The sequence below is a fragment of the Apium graveolens genome, chromosome 7, assembly GCF_009905375.1.
Source record: "Apium graveolens cultivar Ventura chromosome 7, ASM990537v1, whole genome shotgun sequence".
NCBI lineage: Eukaryota > Viridiplantae > Streptophyta > Magnoliopsida > Apiales > Apiaceae > Apium > Apium graveolens.
Window position 1 is genome coordinate 3,449,006 of NC_133653.1, and position 15,038 is coordinate 3,464,043.

The following is a 15,038-nucleotide window of genomic DNA, read 5'->3' on the forward strand; positions in this document are numbered from 1 at the left end:
TCTAATAATTGGATCAGAAGTTACAAAAGTGAATTGAAATGATACTAAAACTCTCGTTACACGATAATCATACGAAATAAATGTCAACTCCTCACTTAAAAATTATTTTTCTCAATTTTTTACTAGCAAAATCTTTAATTAAATCTTTAATATAAGAATTTGTTAGAATTTTTTTTGATAGATCACATAATCAACTCATTCAACCATTCTTGTGACATACCCCCTTCATCTCATATTATGTGTCACATTTACTTTTATAGAAATTAAATTTATCAACTTTTGACTAACGATTAAATATTACTTGTATATTATTTCAAAAAACTAAAATTATAGATTAAAGAGATTAAAGTAGATTAAATCTACTTTTCAGTGATGTAATTTTTTTATTTTGTTCAATTATAAATTATTAATAAATTTCAGTCAAACTTAAGTAAATTTGACCGGCACAAATTCAAAAAAGACACATAATATGAGATGGAGGGAGTACTAGAAATAATTCATATGTACGCCTTAGTCAACTTCAATTTCTAAGTTAGGGTCTATTTGACATTGTTACAGCAACAACAGTTTTTCGCTGCAAAATAGATAAAAACTGTTTGGTAAAATTAAAAAACTACTTTTCGGAAAAGTGTTTTTGGCATAAAAGCTGCTGTTAGAAAAAGTAAGGGTCCCATACTTTTCGAAAAAGCTGATTTTCAGCTTTTGCGGGAAGTATATGCAGATTTCGGTATCAAACCTCATCAAAAACATTTTGTTATAATTTTTTACATCAAAACATATACAAATTACAAATATTATCATACAGTAATCTGATTTTTTTTCAACCACTTTTTTCACAAACACTTTTTATAACAGTATAGTAATTTTCAACATCAATCTCAAACAGATTCGTATCCTCTAGTTTTTTAACATAAAAATTGCTCCCTAATGAGAGATATCTCATGCAATGGCTTGTGTTGTTTACCCTGAGTTCCGGCCTGCCAGAGAGGGTGTGTGCGCGTACGTGCGGATGGACGATGTTAATGGTGAGAGATACAAGAAACAGATAGGAATCCTAAATTAAGAAAGTGCGTGCATGCATGGATTTTGACAAATATGATCCTCCAATTAACCACCGTCGGCGTCTGCATCAGATATCTGCAGTCTCTGACCACGCTAACTCAATTATACGAATGCAAACAAACAATATATCGTAGTCAGAGTGATTTTATCATCACCCATATCAGAAAATGGGGATCGTTTTGCACTGTTTATGTTTATTTTATTATTGTTAGAAGTTTCATGAATCAGTTCAGAATGATTCAATTTGCAAGAAAACTGATCCTAAATGTCGGTGTGATGGTCAGTGTTATATATTATATTATATCCCCTCGTACGTAAATGAGTACACTATACATCACCATTTCTATATATGGACTACATGTTTTTGTATATTAGCAGATGACGTATTTAATACGTAATGCTTACTGCATTGCCGATCTATTGACATTGAATACATACCGAATATCTAGCTCGGTTTAGATCATGCTATTTTAACCCGACTTAAGGGGAAATATTCTCAATTTTAGTGAAATTTTACATTTTTTATCAACTAATTTCAACTAATAGAGGATGTTCGAAAAAGATAGTTTATAACTGACCGAAACAACCTATCATCAAAATCGGTAGTAAATAATATCCTAAACAATCAATAGTGGTCAGTTATAAGACAATCTGAGAGCAGTATCCATGTCATTTCTGACCAACTCAACCAATTACGTCAAAACTGAGGTGTATAGAGGGGGATCCAGTCACGTCGTGTCATTTCCGATCACCATAAAACCGACCAGCTATGTCAAAACCGACTAAATTTTATGATCTAATTGGGAATCTTACATTTTCGCTAAATTGTTGTTTATCATCGTATAAAGACTAGAGACTAGGAAGGCATAATTATATTTGTTCTTATATAAATGTATAAAATGTATAGTTAGTATTATATTTAGAACTAAGGATAACTATATCTATACTTACCACATCATTAAATAATTATGAATGTAATGTATGTTGATTTTCTTAAAATAAAATTTAGAAAAGAGAGACAAAACTTTACTAAATTAGAAATATTTGGTTGCAAAATAGAACTAGTATTGAAGTTGAAGTTATATTTTAGAACTAAAATGCACTCTTTGGTTTCAAATTATAGCACTGTATATGGTCATTTTAGCTTTAGCATTGGACTTGCTCTCAATAAGTTAATTTTACGGAGAAAATTAATTGTAAATTACTACATATCTATACTATACTATACTATTATAAGGAGAACATCCTTTATTTGGTAGTCGTCGGTTGTTCGGTACAATTGTTTGGTACGACAAATAACAACCGTCAGATCTAAAGTCAAATAGATGAGAACCTTTGGATGCAATAATAATTATTATATATATGTTAAACTGCTCTCATGGATTCAGGGTTCGAACCCCGTTAACAACTTATTATATTTAAACTTTTATATTCTTTATTTTAACAATTTTTACAGGTTCAGGGCTCGAGTCTCATGAACAACATATAATATTATATTATTTATTTTCAGTCAAGTCTCAAATTATCACAAAACATCCTTTATTTGGTATTCAGTTGTTCGGTACAGTCGTTTGATACGACAAATAACAACCGTCAGATCTAAAGTCAGATAGATGGAAACCGTTGGATGCAATAATAAAATAATATTATATTAATATTTAAACTGCTCTCATAGATGCAGAGTTCGAACCTCGTCAACAACTTATTATATTTAAACTTTTATATTCTTTATTTTAACAATTTCCATAGGTTGAAGGCTTGAGTCCCGTGAATAATAAATTATACTATTTTATTTATTTTCATTCAAGTCTCAAATTATCGCACAACATTTATTATTAGAACTTATTATATTCTTCAATTTATTTTTCAACTAATGAAAATATATATCAAAATATAATAATTTTAAGATATAATTATATTATTAAAAATCATTCAAGTGTTAAAAACAATCCTTGCATCGCACGGATCATAGGCTAGTAAACTATTAAATTAGTAAATTGTAAGTATGGAGCATGGCGTGACTTGTCGTGTACGTACGTGAATGCAAAGTAATTAGAGATAAAACGGGGTTTATGTTTTGGTTTGGTCTGTTCCTTGTCTTGTAAGTTGCACAACAGGGCATCATGAATGCAGCTTTAAATTAATAATCCTGCATGAAAAGTTAAAAAACTGGAGACCATACATTTATTTATATATCTAAATTAAATAAGGGTTTAATTTTATATGTAAAAGAATGCAAAGAGAATCATTGTAAACCTTCATAAGACAGATAGATACAGGGAGGAGGGGAGACACAGGACAAATACTACTCCACTACTGTACTTTAATTAAATTATTAAATACATCTGTTTTTGGAGTTATTGGTTTACATATGTTTACTTTCATTGCAGGAACTAATAGCTAGATGTGTGAAATTAAAATAATTAAATGAAATTTCTAATAATTCAACTAGATTACTATAAAAGATGGATGAAATTGTCCGCAAGGGTTGGCTCTGGTTAAGGAGAGGATAAGTTCGAATCCTATTTCATCCAAAGAATAGCGGTGCGGGTTAACTACGATAAAAAATGGATGAAATTCAAAATTTACACGATAAATGAGCTCCGCGATTTAACCTAACCCAAACTGGATTTTTCAGTTGTAAAATTGATCAAAATTTGACTAGAATATATATAAATAATTTAATATGTATTACTCCCTCCGTCCCATAATATTCTTCTCGTTTTGACTTTTCGTACTGTTTATGATAAACGATTAACTATTAATTTACGTATAATATATAAGATCAAACATAGTCATGAGTAATTTTGTTGGATTCGTATTTATGAGTACTTTAATACAATAAAGTTTTTATATTTAATACTAATACGAAATTAAAGATATTAAAAATCAAAAGTATGCATTGGCAAACGTGTCCAACACAAATAGGAAATATTTTTAGGGACGAAGGGAGTAAAATTTAAATATAATAAAAAAGTTATAAAATTTATTGTAAAGCACATGTAATATATTTTAATATATAAATTTTAGTTATATGATAAGAGGATAGCTCATAATTATTCATTCAAGAATTTATCAATTTAACCATTGAGTAATAAAAAATGGACAACGGAGCTAGCTAGCCGGCTAAGTAATCACTCTGTCCCATTTAATTGTATACAATTTTTTTAATGATTGACACATATTAGGTGAATATAAAATATACTTTCATAATTTATTTTTAATTTTTTTCTTTTTCAATTAAAGTTTAAACATCAATTTTGATTCGGAGGAAAAAAACCGTTAAAATGCATCTCTCGTTATATACTACGAAAAGAACAGAGGGAGTAGTAAACAATTAACACACAAACTACAAAAATACTAAGCCTAAATATATAAATAATAATTTATTTATTTATTTGAAAAAAATCAGAATTAATTCAATAATGAAAAGCCATACGGCATCTACAAGAACAATCGAGTCGAACAAACATAAAACAGATTATATCGCTGATTAATTTAGTCTTTACGAAGACACAATCAAACGATTTGTTGAAATTGATATATACACATATCGCCTTCACCAAAATCAGCTTGAGCTATCGATCGTAATTGCAATCCCATATAAATCTTTATCACTGAATCAAACCTCTGAAAATCCGGCAGATCTAACGTCCTGGACATCGAATCACACCAAAACACACCAAAAAACACATCAAGCTCTCACAAGAAGAGAGTAAACAAAACCCAAATAAATTGAGAATAAATCTCACCCAACAAAGATTTTATCAAACAAAAATACAATCTTGAACGATAAAAAATTTTATCCAAGGAGGAGTATTATTGAAAAACAGGAACAAAGTAAGGAAAATATCTGATTTATTATTATAAATAATAATTAAAGATAAAGTATTAATTATATGGTTTGGTTTGTGTTTGTGTGCAATAATGGAAATATGGCGGTTTTATGGCGGGAAAACCAGAGGTTGATGAAACTATGTGCAGAAGGATTAAAGAATAGATAAAAAAAAAGGAAAAAAAAGGGAAAAAAAGTCATCGTCTATAACCGCTCGATCGAAGCATAAGCAAGTAAAGGTTTCACTTTCACTCATCAATAAACAAACAAACCAACCGTCTTTCTACCGTGAGCCCAATGGTATACAATAACCACTAGATTTTATGAGTTTGTTCCATTTTTATTGGTGGAATTGTTATATATATAGGAGGGTCCATCAATATTTATAATTAGAGAACCAATCAAAATGCATCAAATTCATGGGAGTTGGTGGTTATTGTGTGCTCTTGGACACACATTAAAAAACCCGATAAACAAATGGGATATAGGGCACTAGGCAGGCGTGTTCCGGTAGAATGAATATATTTCTTCAATTTTAGACTATGTATATTTATCATTTTTTGACTGGCTCAATTCCCAAAGCTTATATCTTTATGCTACCTTGATAAACAAAAAACATCTTATCTTAATAATATTTTATACTGTCTTTGTTTTTTTACATGATGTTTAATTTTTGTATGTATATACTTCTAAGTGTTTTGATCACATAATTAAAATAATAATTTTTTTAAAGAAAATTGTAAATAAAAAAATATATAACTAAAATTTTAATTCACAAAAAGAAAATTTTAAAAATTATTATTTTTACTGTGCGGTCAATATACCTAAAAGTGCGTGAACAAAAATCAAATGATAAATAAAAAAACGGAGGGAGGTGGATTCTTATCTTTTATAAAATAATTGTTTTAGATATAAGTTGATTTCAAAATATCAAAAAAATAAAAAAAAATTAATTTGAAAATTAATCCAAATATATAATGACTTGTACTAATATTTTAAGTTAACTAGACACGGAAAATAAGAAGAATACTAGAACCGTAAAATTGGTTATCAAAATAGTTACAAAATATCCACTGTCACATTTTCATTTGTAAACAAACTGGTCACTTGCTCTCGAATTTAAAAAAAAAAAAAATAAGTTGAAGTTAAGTAAAGTGATTTCACTTTGCATCTTCATAGCGATGTTGTCGGGTTTTTGAAAGAAGCGAATGTAAATATTAATTAATATAAATTTAACAAATTTTTATCTCAAAATTTTTACTTCAAAAATAAGATAAAAGTATGTCACCTACTAATCAATTACTTCATTTTTATTTAGAAATTCTGGAGCAAGATCTAAAGATGAGCTCAGGGTGTGTAGTAAGTAGTAGTAACTAGTAACCCTAGCAACTGTATATATATTTATATTGGAGTTGGTTAATATGCAGACTATTAGGATCCTAATGTGCATACCCCTTGACAGCAGGAATAACCTCATTGCCTGTCAATAGAGAATTACAAAACAAAAATGGGTTTTAATCCCTGACAATTATGTGTTAAATAAACCTTATCTAATACACTATTTTACAATCCTTAGATCTTTATTTCAACGGCCCGAATTCAAGAATTCTTTTTTTACCTTCCGCTTTAAATAGCCGCGGAAAAAAAGTCCTTTCCGCGGATATTTATAGGAGAAAGGAAAAAGTCATTTCCGCGCATATTTATAACGGAAGGTAAAAAAAAGTTATTGAATCATGGCCGTTGAAACATAGATCCGACGGTCCGGCAATAGTGTGTTATTTAAACGGTCTCTGACACACGATTGTCAGGGACCAGGACCCAGCAAAAATATGTGATCGTTGAAAAAAGAGTTACCTTATGCCGGGGGTTATGTACCTTCCTTTTCATGTTCACCCTTCTAGTTGGGGTACCTCATTGAGGCCCATTCATGAATCATAGTCTATATGTAAAATCAATCATGCAGAATTGCATTGTAGCTTGGTAATTTTGATTTGATCTTGTGTGTCTTTTTATGATAGTTTTTATGCAATTATATTGTTTTAGAGAAATAACGCCATTTATTTTTCGTGATCGTTTAATGTCCCTTTGCGGGTCATTTCTTAGAAAATATGTGCGATTTTGTTTTCGCCTGAGTTTTCGGGTAAAATCTATTACTTCCTCCCGTCTCCTCCGTCTCACTGGATTTTTTACATATTTTTTCTCATATTTGACAAACATTTAAAAATTTATTTTTAGAATTTTATTTTTATGTATAAAAATTTAAACTTTATATTTTATTTAAAAGAAAAAACATTTAAAAAATGTAGGTAAACAAGCTTTACGGAAATCTTAAAATACGTGTCTATCTCCGTCAGCCAATATAAAGAATCCTATGAGAGGGGGAGTAACTATCTATCTTATATTCGTACCCCGTCACCCAATATAAAGAATCAAGTGGGAGGGGAGTACCTATCTATCATACATTGGTACTCCTCCGAAAAAAAATCTTTTGGAAAGTCAACACTACTGCTAAACAATATTTGGTGGTTGGACTTGTGAAGTGGGCTAGAATTACTTGTTGAACGGTTGAAGCCATGTGGGCTGGAACCGTAAACATTTGACGTATTGTGTATATGAGCTTGCATTGCTGGCCCAATCATTCAAGGCAATCTGCAGGGTTAGCAAACCCATTAATATTTGTCGGTTTAAAAGAGTGACACAGTATGGCATATCGTTGGGCTTTCTTTGGTACTTCATACTAAGCTCCCCAAACATATTGTTTCAAATAGAGGCCCAACCAATGAGTTGATTTAATTGAAAATAATATTTGACATTTGGGGAAGCAAAGTTAGAAAGAATACCCAGTATACCCCATTTTTCAGTCTCAACTGCCCAAAATACCCAGATGCGCACGGACTGCCCAAAATATCGACATATTACGCATTATAGCAGTGCGTATATAACCTTCATTTTTTTTATAAAGAATACGCATGTGTGATATGCGTATTCAGTTTTTGAAAAACAAGGAATACACATATCAGACATACGTATTCACTAAAAACAAAAAACTGAACAAACATGTGTATCTTTTATAAATTTTTTAAAAACAAAATTCGCATGTTGCACATGTGTATTCAACAGGTAATTTGGGCACTCCGTCCCGCCAGATGGTATTTTGGGCACCAAGCCTCCAAATGGTGGGTATTTTGGTTTTTCATCCACAAAGTTATATGATATATTTGGATGAAAGCTTTAAATTGAACATTGATTATTTAATTTAAAACGTAATTCTCCGTCATCGTTGTCTTGTGTTCGATTCTGACTTAATCCGAGAAGTTTTTTTAAACATACACTTAATTACAAGATTTTAAGCTATATTTGTTAAAAAAGTATATTGTAAGTAATTAAATGTAATTTACCATATATTATAACTAAGATACCTTGATGTTGGATATATATTCGAGAATAAAATTAATACAGAGAAATGATGCGCGTCACTCTATTCACGCTTAATTTTAATTTAAATTATTTTTTATTCGCAATATTTTTACAAAAAGATAGTACGAAATATAATGTAATCTATCTTATTTTTAATCATAAGATTCTTTCCGAATATAATGATCCAAAAGAGTTCATTAAGATACTAACGAGTAAGAGGTCACTACAATTTATGTTTCGAAATTCAAATAAACCAACTAACTAAAATAATTTAACCACAATATTCTAAGTTTGTTGAATCAAATAAGCCAACAATACCATTCTCATGCAGATTCTACATTTAAAAAGAAATTGGCTATATATATAAGTTGGTGTTTGATAATGAAATGTTAACCAACTTATAACAATCAGTCAAATTGTCTTACGCTCCCTGCACCCTCCCATTTGTTTATACTTTTTTTAATGTCCTTTTCAGTTGTTTATATTTAGAAAAATTCCAAAAATAGTAAAAATTTATAATATAAAAAATAATTACATCTAATATTTTTCCCATTATACCCATTTTATACATGTAATATTAATTAGTTTTACTATTTTACTCATTTTTTTAACTTTACTCTACTATTTTGTCATTTTTTTAAATTCTGTGCACAATCTAAATGTAAACAAATGGAAAGGACAGACAAAATGGAAGAGGGAGTACAAATTTTAGCAAAAGTCAAGATTTGTCATCCTTACAAATATTCTCAAAAACCCTCCTTTTGCTTGGAATGATTATGAAGATAAGGTAAATAATTAGGGATATTATAAAGTTGAGTAGCATCATCTTTAGTTAGCATCAAGTGAACTTAAAAACATAAAAAGTGATTTACATTACATTATTGAGGCATGCATTATCTTGTATATATAACTTGACACCAATAAGTTATAACATATCAGTTGTGAAGTAGGGGCTAAACCTAGATTGTTGGTAACTGAAAGTACCCTAATTTACTTGCTTGGTTAGAAAAAATGTACTACTCTTTGCTTGTAAGTGAATTGGAAGCAAAGATTACATTCTATGAATATTGATTGCTCTACACCTCAGGAATAATTCTATAATATATATCTGAACGCGGTACGAAATGACCCGAATAATTAGTATTTGAATTTAAAAATTTAATATATGGATATGAAAGTATACGAACACAAAAAAATACGAATATAATTAGTGTCGGGTTTTGGTTTTTGAAATAGTTACACGACACAGAATGAAAGTAAATGGAATAAATAAATATATTAATAATTTTTAAAAATATTAATATTTATAATATAATTTACATATCTTATTCTAATACTAAACAACAAATGTGAATATTATATTTTTATAATTATGTATTCGGAATTTAGTTCACTATCCTGGATAATTTAATCATCCAGTATATTTTCTACCAAATGATTTTTTCGTATATAATTAGTGTAGTTTCGTGTATCAAACGGGTAGAGAACCAAATGGTATACGAATACAAATTAGGATCGAATTCGGAATAAAAATTTTAACATGAAAAAACGAAATTATACGGAACGAATGTACATGTATCATTACGGGGTCTAATCAAATGTTGCGGATTTTTTTTATCGTAGATAACTCGCAGCCGCTACCCTTCGGGTGCGTACTGGGTATACCCTACGGCTACGGGTTCACGCAATAGCCTGAACAACACGTGAATTAAGCTAAACCGCAATTAAGCGACAGGAAATTGCACCATAAATATAGTAAAATATTAGATGGAGGACTATCTTATAATGCAACTTTTCTCTTTAGACAAGGATCTAAAACAGTAAATGTCAAACAAGTTCTACTCCGGGGACAAGTAGATTTTAGAAAATTCATTTAATTCTATATAATTCATAACTTTTATATATCGCACAATTGAAAAAAATCAGAACAACATCAATTTTGGTTGGAATTTAAAACCCTAACATGAAATGATGAATAATTTTGTGCAAGACAAATTGACCCACAGTCTGCCACCTTGTATGGACAAGACACATGCATGCTGCTTACAATTGAGAAACACATGGCATCTTTCTTTTACAAGTGTGATTATAGATACCACATATTTTCTGGTTGTTATAAAAAATAATTAAAATCCATGCTTAAATTCATAAATTTCCAATGCCCTTGTTAGTTCTCCCTATCTGTGATAGTCTTTCGGTCCCCCCAATTATAATTATTTACGAGAAACTGTCTGACACGTATTTTGACACGTATTTTAAGATAAATATAAAATATAGTTATATATATATTTTTTAAAAAATTTCGTTTTCTGTATAAAAATAAAATATTTAAACTTTTATTCAGAAAAGGAGAATTTAAAAAAAACGTAGTCAAACTATACTTTCTATTCATCTTAAAATGCGTATCGAACACTCTCTTACAAATCATAATAATTAGGAGGTACGCAGGGAGTAATTCCATTTATAAGTTAAAAATATATCTATTTTTAACTTATAAATTACCTATAACAATATGATTAAACAAGTCTCTATTTATAAGGTGAGCTGAAAATGGAAAAAAATGACGAGTCATGCAAAAAAATGGAAAAAGTTTATAATGTGAGCTAAACTCAAGGCAATAAAATAAAAATGGTCAATATTTCACAGAATTTTGAATTTCTTCAAATTTTTCTTGGTCCCCTTCAATAATTAAAAACAATTGGAATATACACTATATTATACACCAAACTGGATGTTTGTGGTAGAGGTATCATCTTACAAATAAAGTTTACTCCAATACCTAGTTTTAAGTCTCTTACATAATATATATTTAAGCAAAAATAATGTATATAGTATGGTTAAGTTTAGAGTGTGGGTATGAAATTGTTATCTTAACACATACAATCAATTATAATACGTGATTGGGTACTCATATATTCAACGTGAAAAGTTGTCATACAATGTTCGTGCAGTATTAGTTACTTCCTCCGTCCTATTAAATTTTATATATTATTTTTTGACATATTTTTCAATACCTTTTTGAAACATAACACCTTAATATTTTTTTAATTTTTTTTCTAAACAAAAAATTTATGTTCAAATTTTTATTCAATTTTTTTAAAAAAAATATTATGAAACTATATTTTATAGAAATCTCGAAATGCGTGTAAACAGTAATCGTTTTGAATCGAGTGTGACGGAGATAGTACATTTTTTAGGATGACTATTAGAATCTATATATAATTTTATATAGGCTTATTAACCTTTTGGCCCTGAAGTTTATGTGTTTGTACCTATCAGCCCCCGAATTCTGTGAGCGTGCCCATAAAACACCAAGGTATGTACTTACATACCTTTTAGCCCCTAATCTGATATTATAATAAAAACGTTACAAATCAGATGGGCAAAGTTGTCTTTTCCTATTGGCATTCCCTCCAAAATGAAGAGAACTCTCCCGCCAAACCTCATAGCCCCTGTGGTTATATATATATATATATATACAAATATGTGTTTTTAGCTGATGTTTTATTAAAGGAGTAAAGAAAATGGAACCTAATTGTTGTTGTGGAAGAGCAGCAGTGCTAAGAACTTCTATGAAATTGCAGGAGGATCGGAGAAATTCATGCAACTTTCATTTATGGTTTCACCCTCCTATGTGCCATAGGTCAAGAATGATTATTCCTGGGCTGCTGAGAAAAATAGATAAGCTAGAAGATGATTTGGGCAAACATGAAAGAAAGGGAATAAGAGAAGCCCTATTTTGTATTATGTAGTCATGATATTATTAGTGTGGTTGTTCGTAGTGTTGAACAATGAAATGGAGTCGATGCCGACATGATATGAATTACCTAAGTGAAGCTTTGTAGTAGTGAATAATGAGTACCATGTATGACTATGTACTACTTTTGGCATCTATGTAATGAGAAGCAATAAGGAATGAAATGAAAATATTTGCAAAACAAAGTACTTTCATTACTGCATAATGTAACAAGTTCAAAAGCAACAAATTGATTCAGAATTTAACAAGTTCAAAGCAAAATAAAGTCTGAACTGCAAAACAAAGTGCATAACATTACATAGATTTCCAATAATATAGGTTCCTCATGGATCCTTTTTTTCCTTAGTTGTTGAAGGGCCTGCTGGTTTTTTGTCATTCTTTATCTTTTGTAGTGCTTCTGCCAGAGCTCCAGGTGTGATTACACTTCTACCATGAGATAAAAAAGGTGCAGATTTGAGTTCTGTTTTTCCAACAATTGTTTTGTATTGTTTCACTGGTGGTACCTGTTTCCCAAATTTCATTAGACCAGTGTATGAGTTACGCTCAACTGGTGTGATAACCTTTGTAGATGGATCCTCATCAAGACAAACTGGAGTGTCTTCTGTGTTTTTGAACCTCCCAAAGGTTGTTTTGATGTACAACCTATTACTCCTTTATGGTGCCAAATTTGTAGCAACAACAACTGGGGTCTTTCTTTTAAGATTATTTCCTCCAATGTTCAACCTCTTAACAGGTTGCCTCCCTTGATCAATCTTGTCTTGCATTTCTTTTTTAATCTTCTTTCTGGTGGCCTCCTCTTCACTCTCAAGCATTATCCCCTTACCCTTGTCTGTTACATTCTTCACAGTTGCATCCATGACCTTTTCTGTGCCACCCTTCTGCTTTTCTTTCAGTTGTTGAATTTTCCTAGCAGCAACCATGATAAGGGAGTCAGTAGTAGTTGTTAGTCCTAACCTTCTGACTTTCAATTGTATTCTCAAACCTCTCCACTGAATAAACTGGATCCACATAATCCTTCACATTTTTTCCTAACCTATTTATGCAACTTATGGCATGGTGACATGGTATGCCACTGAGGTCCCACCTCTTGCATCCACATGTTCTGTCACCAATGTGGACTGCATACTTAGATCCATTTACAGTTGTGACCTCAAATTCATTATATCCTGCATAAGTGGAGTAGCAACCTCCACTCCATTTCTTGTATTTATCAAGAAGTTTCAATGTCTTAGGTGTTAGCTTATTTGGACCTCAACCTTCTATTTCATCCCTCTTGTTCTGCAACCTCCTCATGAGATACTCCCTTATCATCTCTAGCATGACTAAAACACCCTGCTCTCCAGCCCTAAGTATGCACCTATTGAAACTTTTACACATGTTATTCAATAGAATGTCACACTTGCTGTCAGTTCGGAAATGAGCTCTACTCCAGTGATGGAAAGGGACTTCTGTCAACCACTTCCAAGCACCCTCACTCTCCTCTTTCATGTAGTTCATGTTGGTTTCAAATGCTTCCATATTTGAAGCCCTAGCACAACTCCACAATCTATCTTTCAAGGCTCTGCCTCCAAACTTACCTTTGAAGTTGTTATGCATATGCCTAACACAATACCTATGCTCAACCAAGGGTAACATTTCATTTACTACATTCAACAATCCCTTCTGTCTATCACTAATAAATGTCCAACCCTCCCCAGAACCTATTTTTAAATCTGTAGCAACTAAGGCCAAGAACCACCTCCAAGAATCCAGTATCTCAGCTTCAACCAAGGCATATGCTAGAGGGTACATACAATTATTACCATCTACTCCTACAATACATAGCAGCTGACCTTTGTATGCTGACTTTAAATGGCATCCATCAAATCCAAGAACCTTCCTGCAACCAAGTTTAAATCCATGTTTCAACCCACCTAAGCAAATATACATCCTTCTGAAGGTCCTGTCATTAACTGCAGAAATGGAATCAATACATAGATCTTGTATTAATTGACACTTAATCTAACAAAAAATATTAATAATTGAACAAATGAAGAAGTAGTACCTGGGTCTAACTCAATCTCAACTGTGGAGTTGGGATTTCTCTTGAGTAACTCAAATTTATAATCCCACAGTTTCTCAAACTGTTCCTCAAGGGTGCCATTAATGATCCTCATGCACTTTCTCCTAGCTTTTCTCAAAATGTGGTCCTTGAACTCAATTTGTAAATCTTTCAAGACAGTCTTGCCAAAGGCCTTAATTGGCCAGTTGGGATTTATTCTGAACTCAGGAAGATATTTTTTAGCTAAATACCCTGAATTTATTAGGGGCAACCCAACTTACTCTCTGGCACATGTATGGTCTGCAAAGGACAGGGGGATTGAATAAACTAATAAACATAGAAAATAGTGTATTAAAAAGGTGCATTGTAACAGTTAAAAATTGTACCTGGTCCCACTTTTTTATTTGTATGCTTTTGTCAAAGTTGAGTGAAGCAACTAATATCCAAGGACATGGTGCTTTGCACACAGCCCTTACCCTCCTTCTGTCACTTTTCACAAACTTGATCATCCTACCCTCACTAGCAGAATGCTTCATAATTGCCTCTCTGGCTTCTGTGTGATTTTTGAATACCAAACCAACTCTCCATTTAGGATCATCTATCTCTTTGTACACTGGAAAAGCTTTCATTCTTCTCTGAGTTTGATTGTCTTCATCACTGTCATTGCCTTGCAAGCTCTGAAGATCATCACTGTCTCCCTCACTTTCAGACTCCCTCTCCACCTGAAGATCATCATTGTCTCCCTCACTTTCAGACTCCCTCTCCACCACTATTTCCTTACTAAGGCCAAGTCCCTGCCTAAGTCTACATACCCACTCCACTTCTTCATCAATATTGTTAGTAAACAGCATGTCATCATCTGTCATGGAGTAATCACTATCCACAAAGTCATAATCATCAATTTCATCACTCCAATCTCCTACATC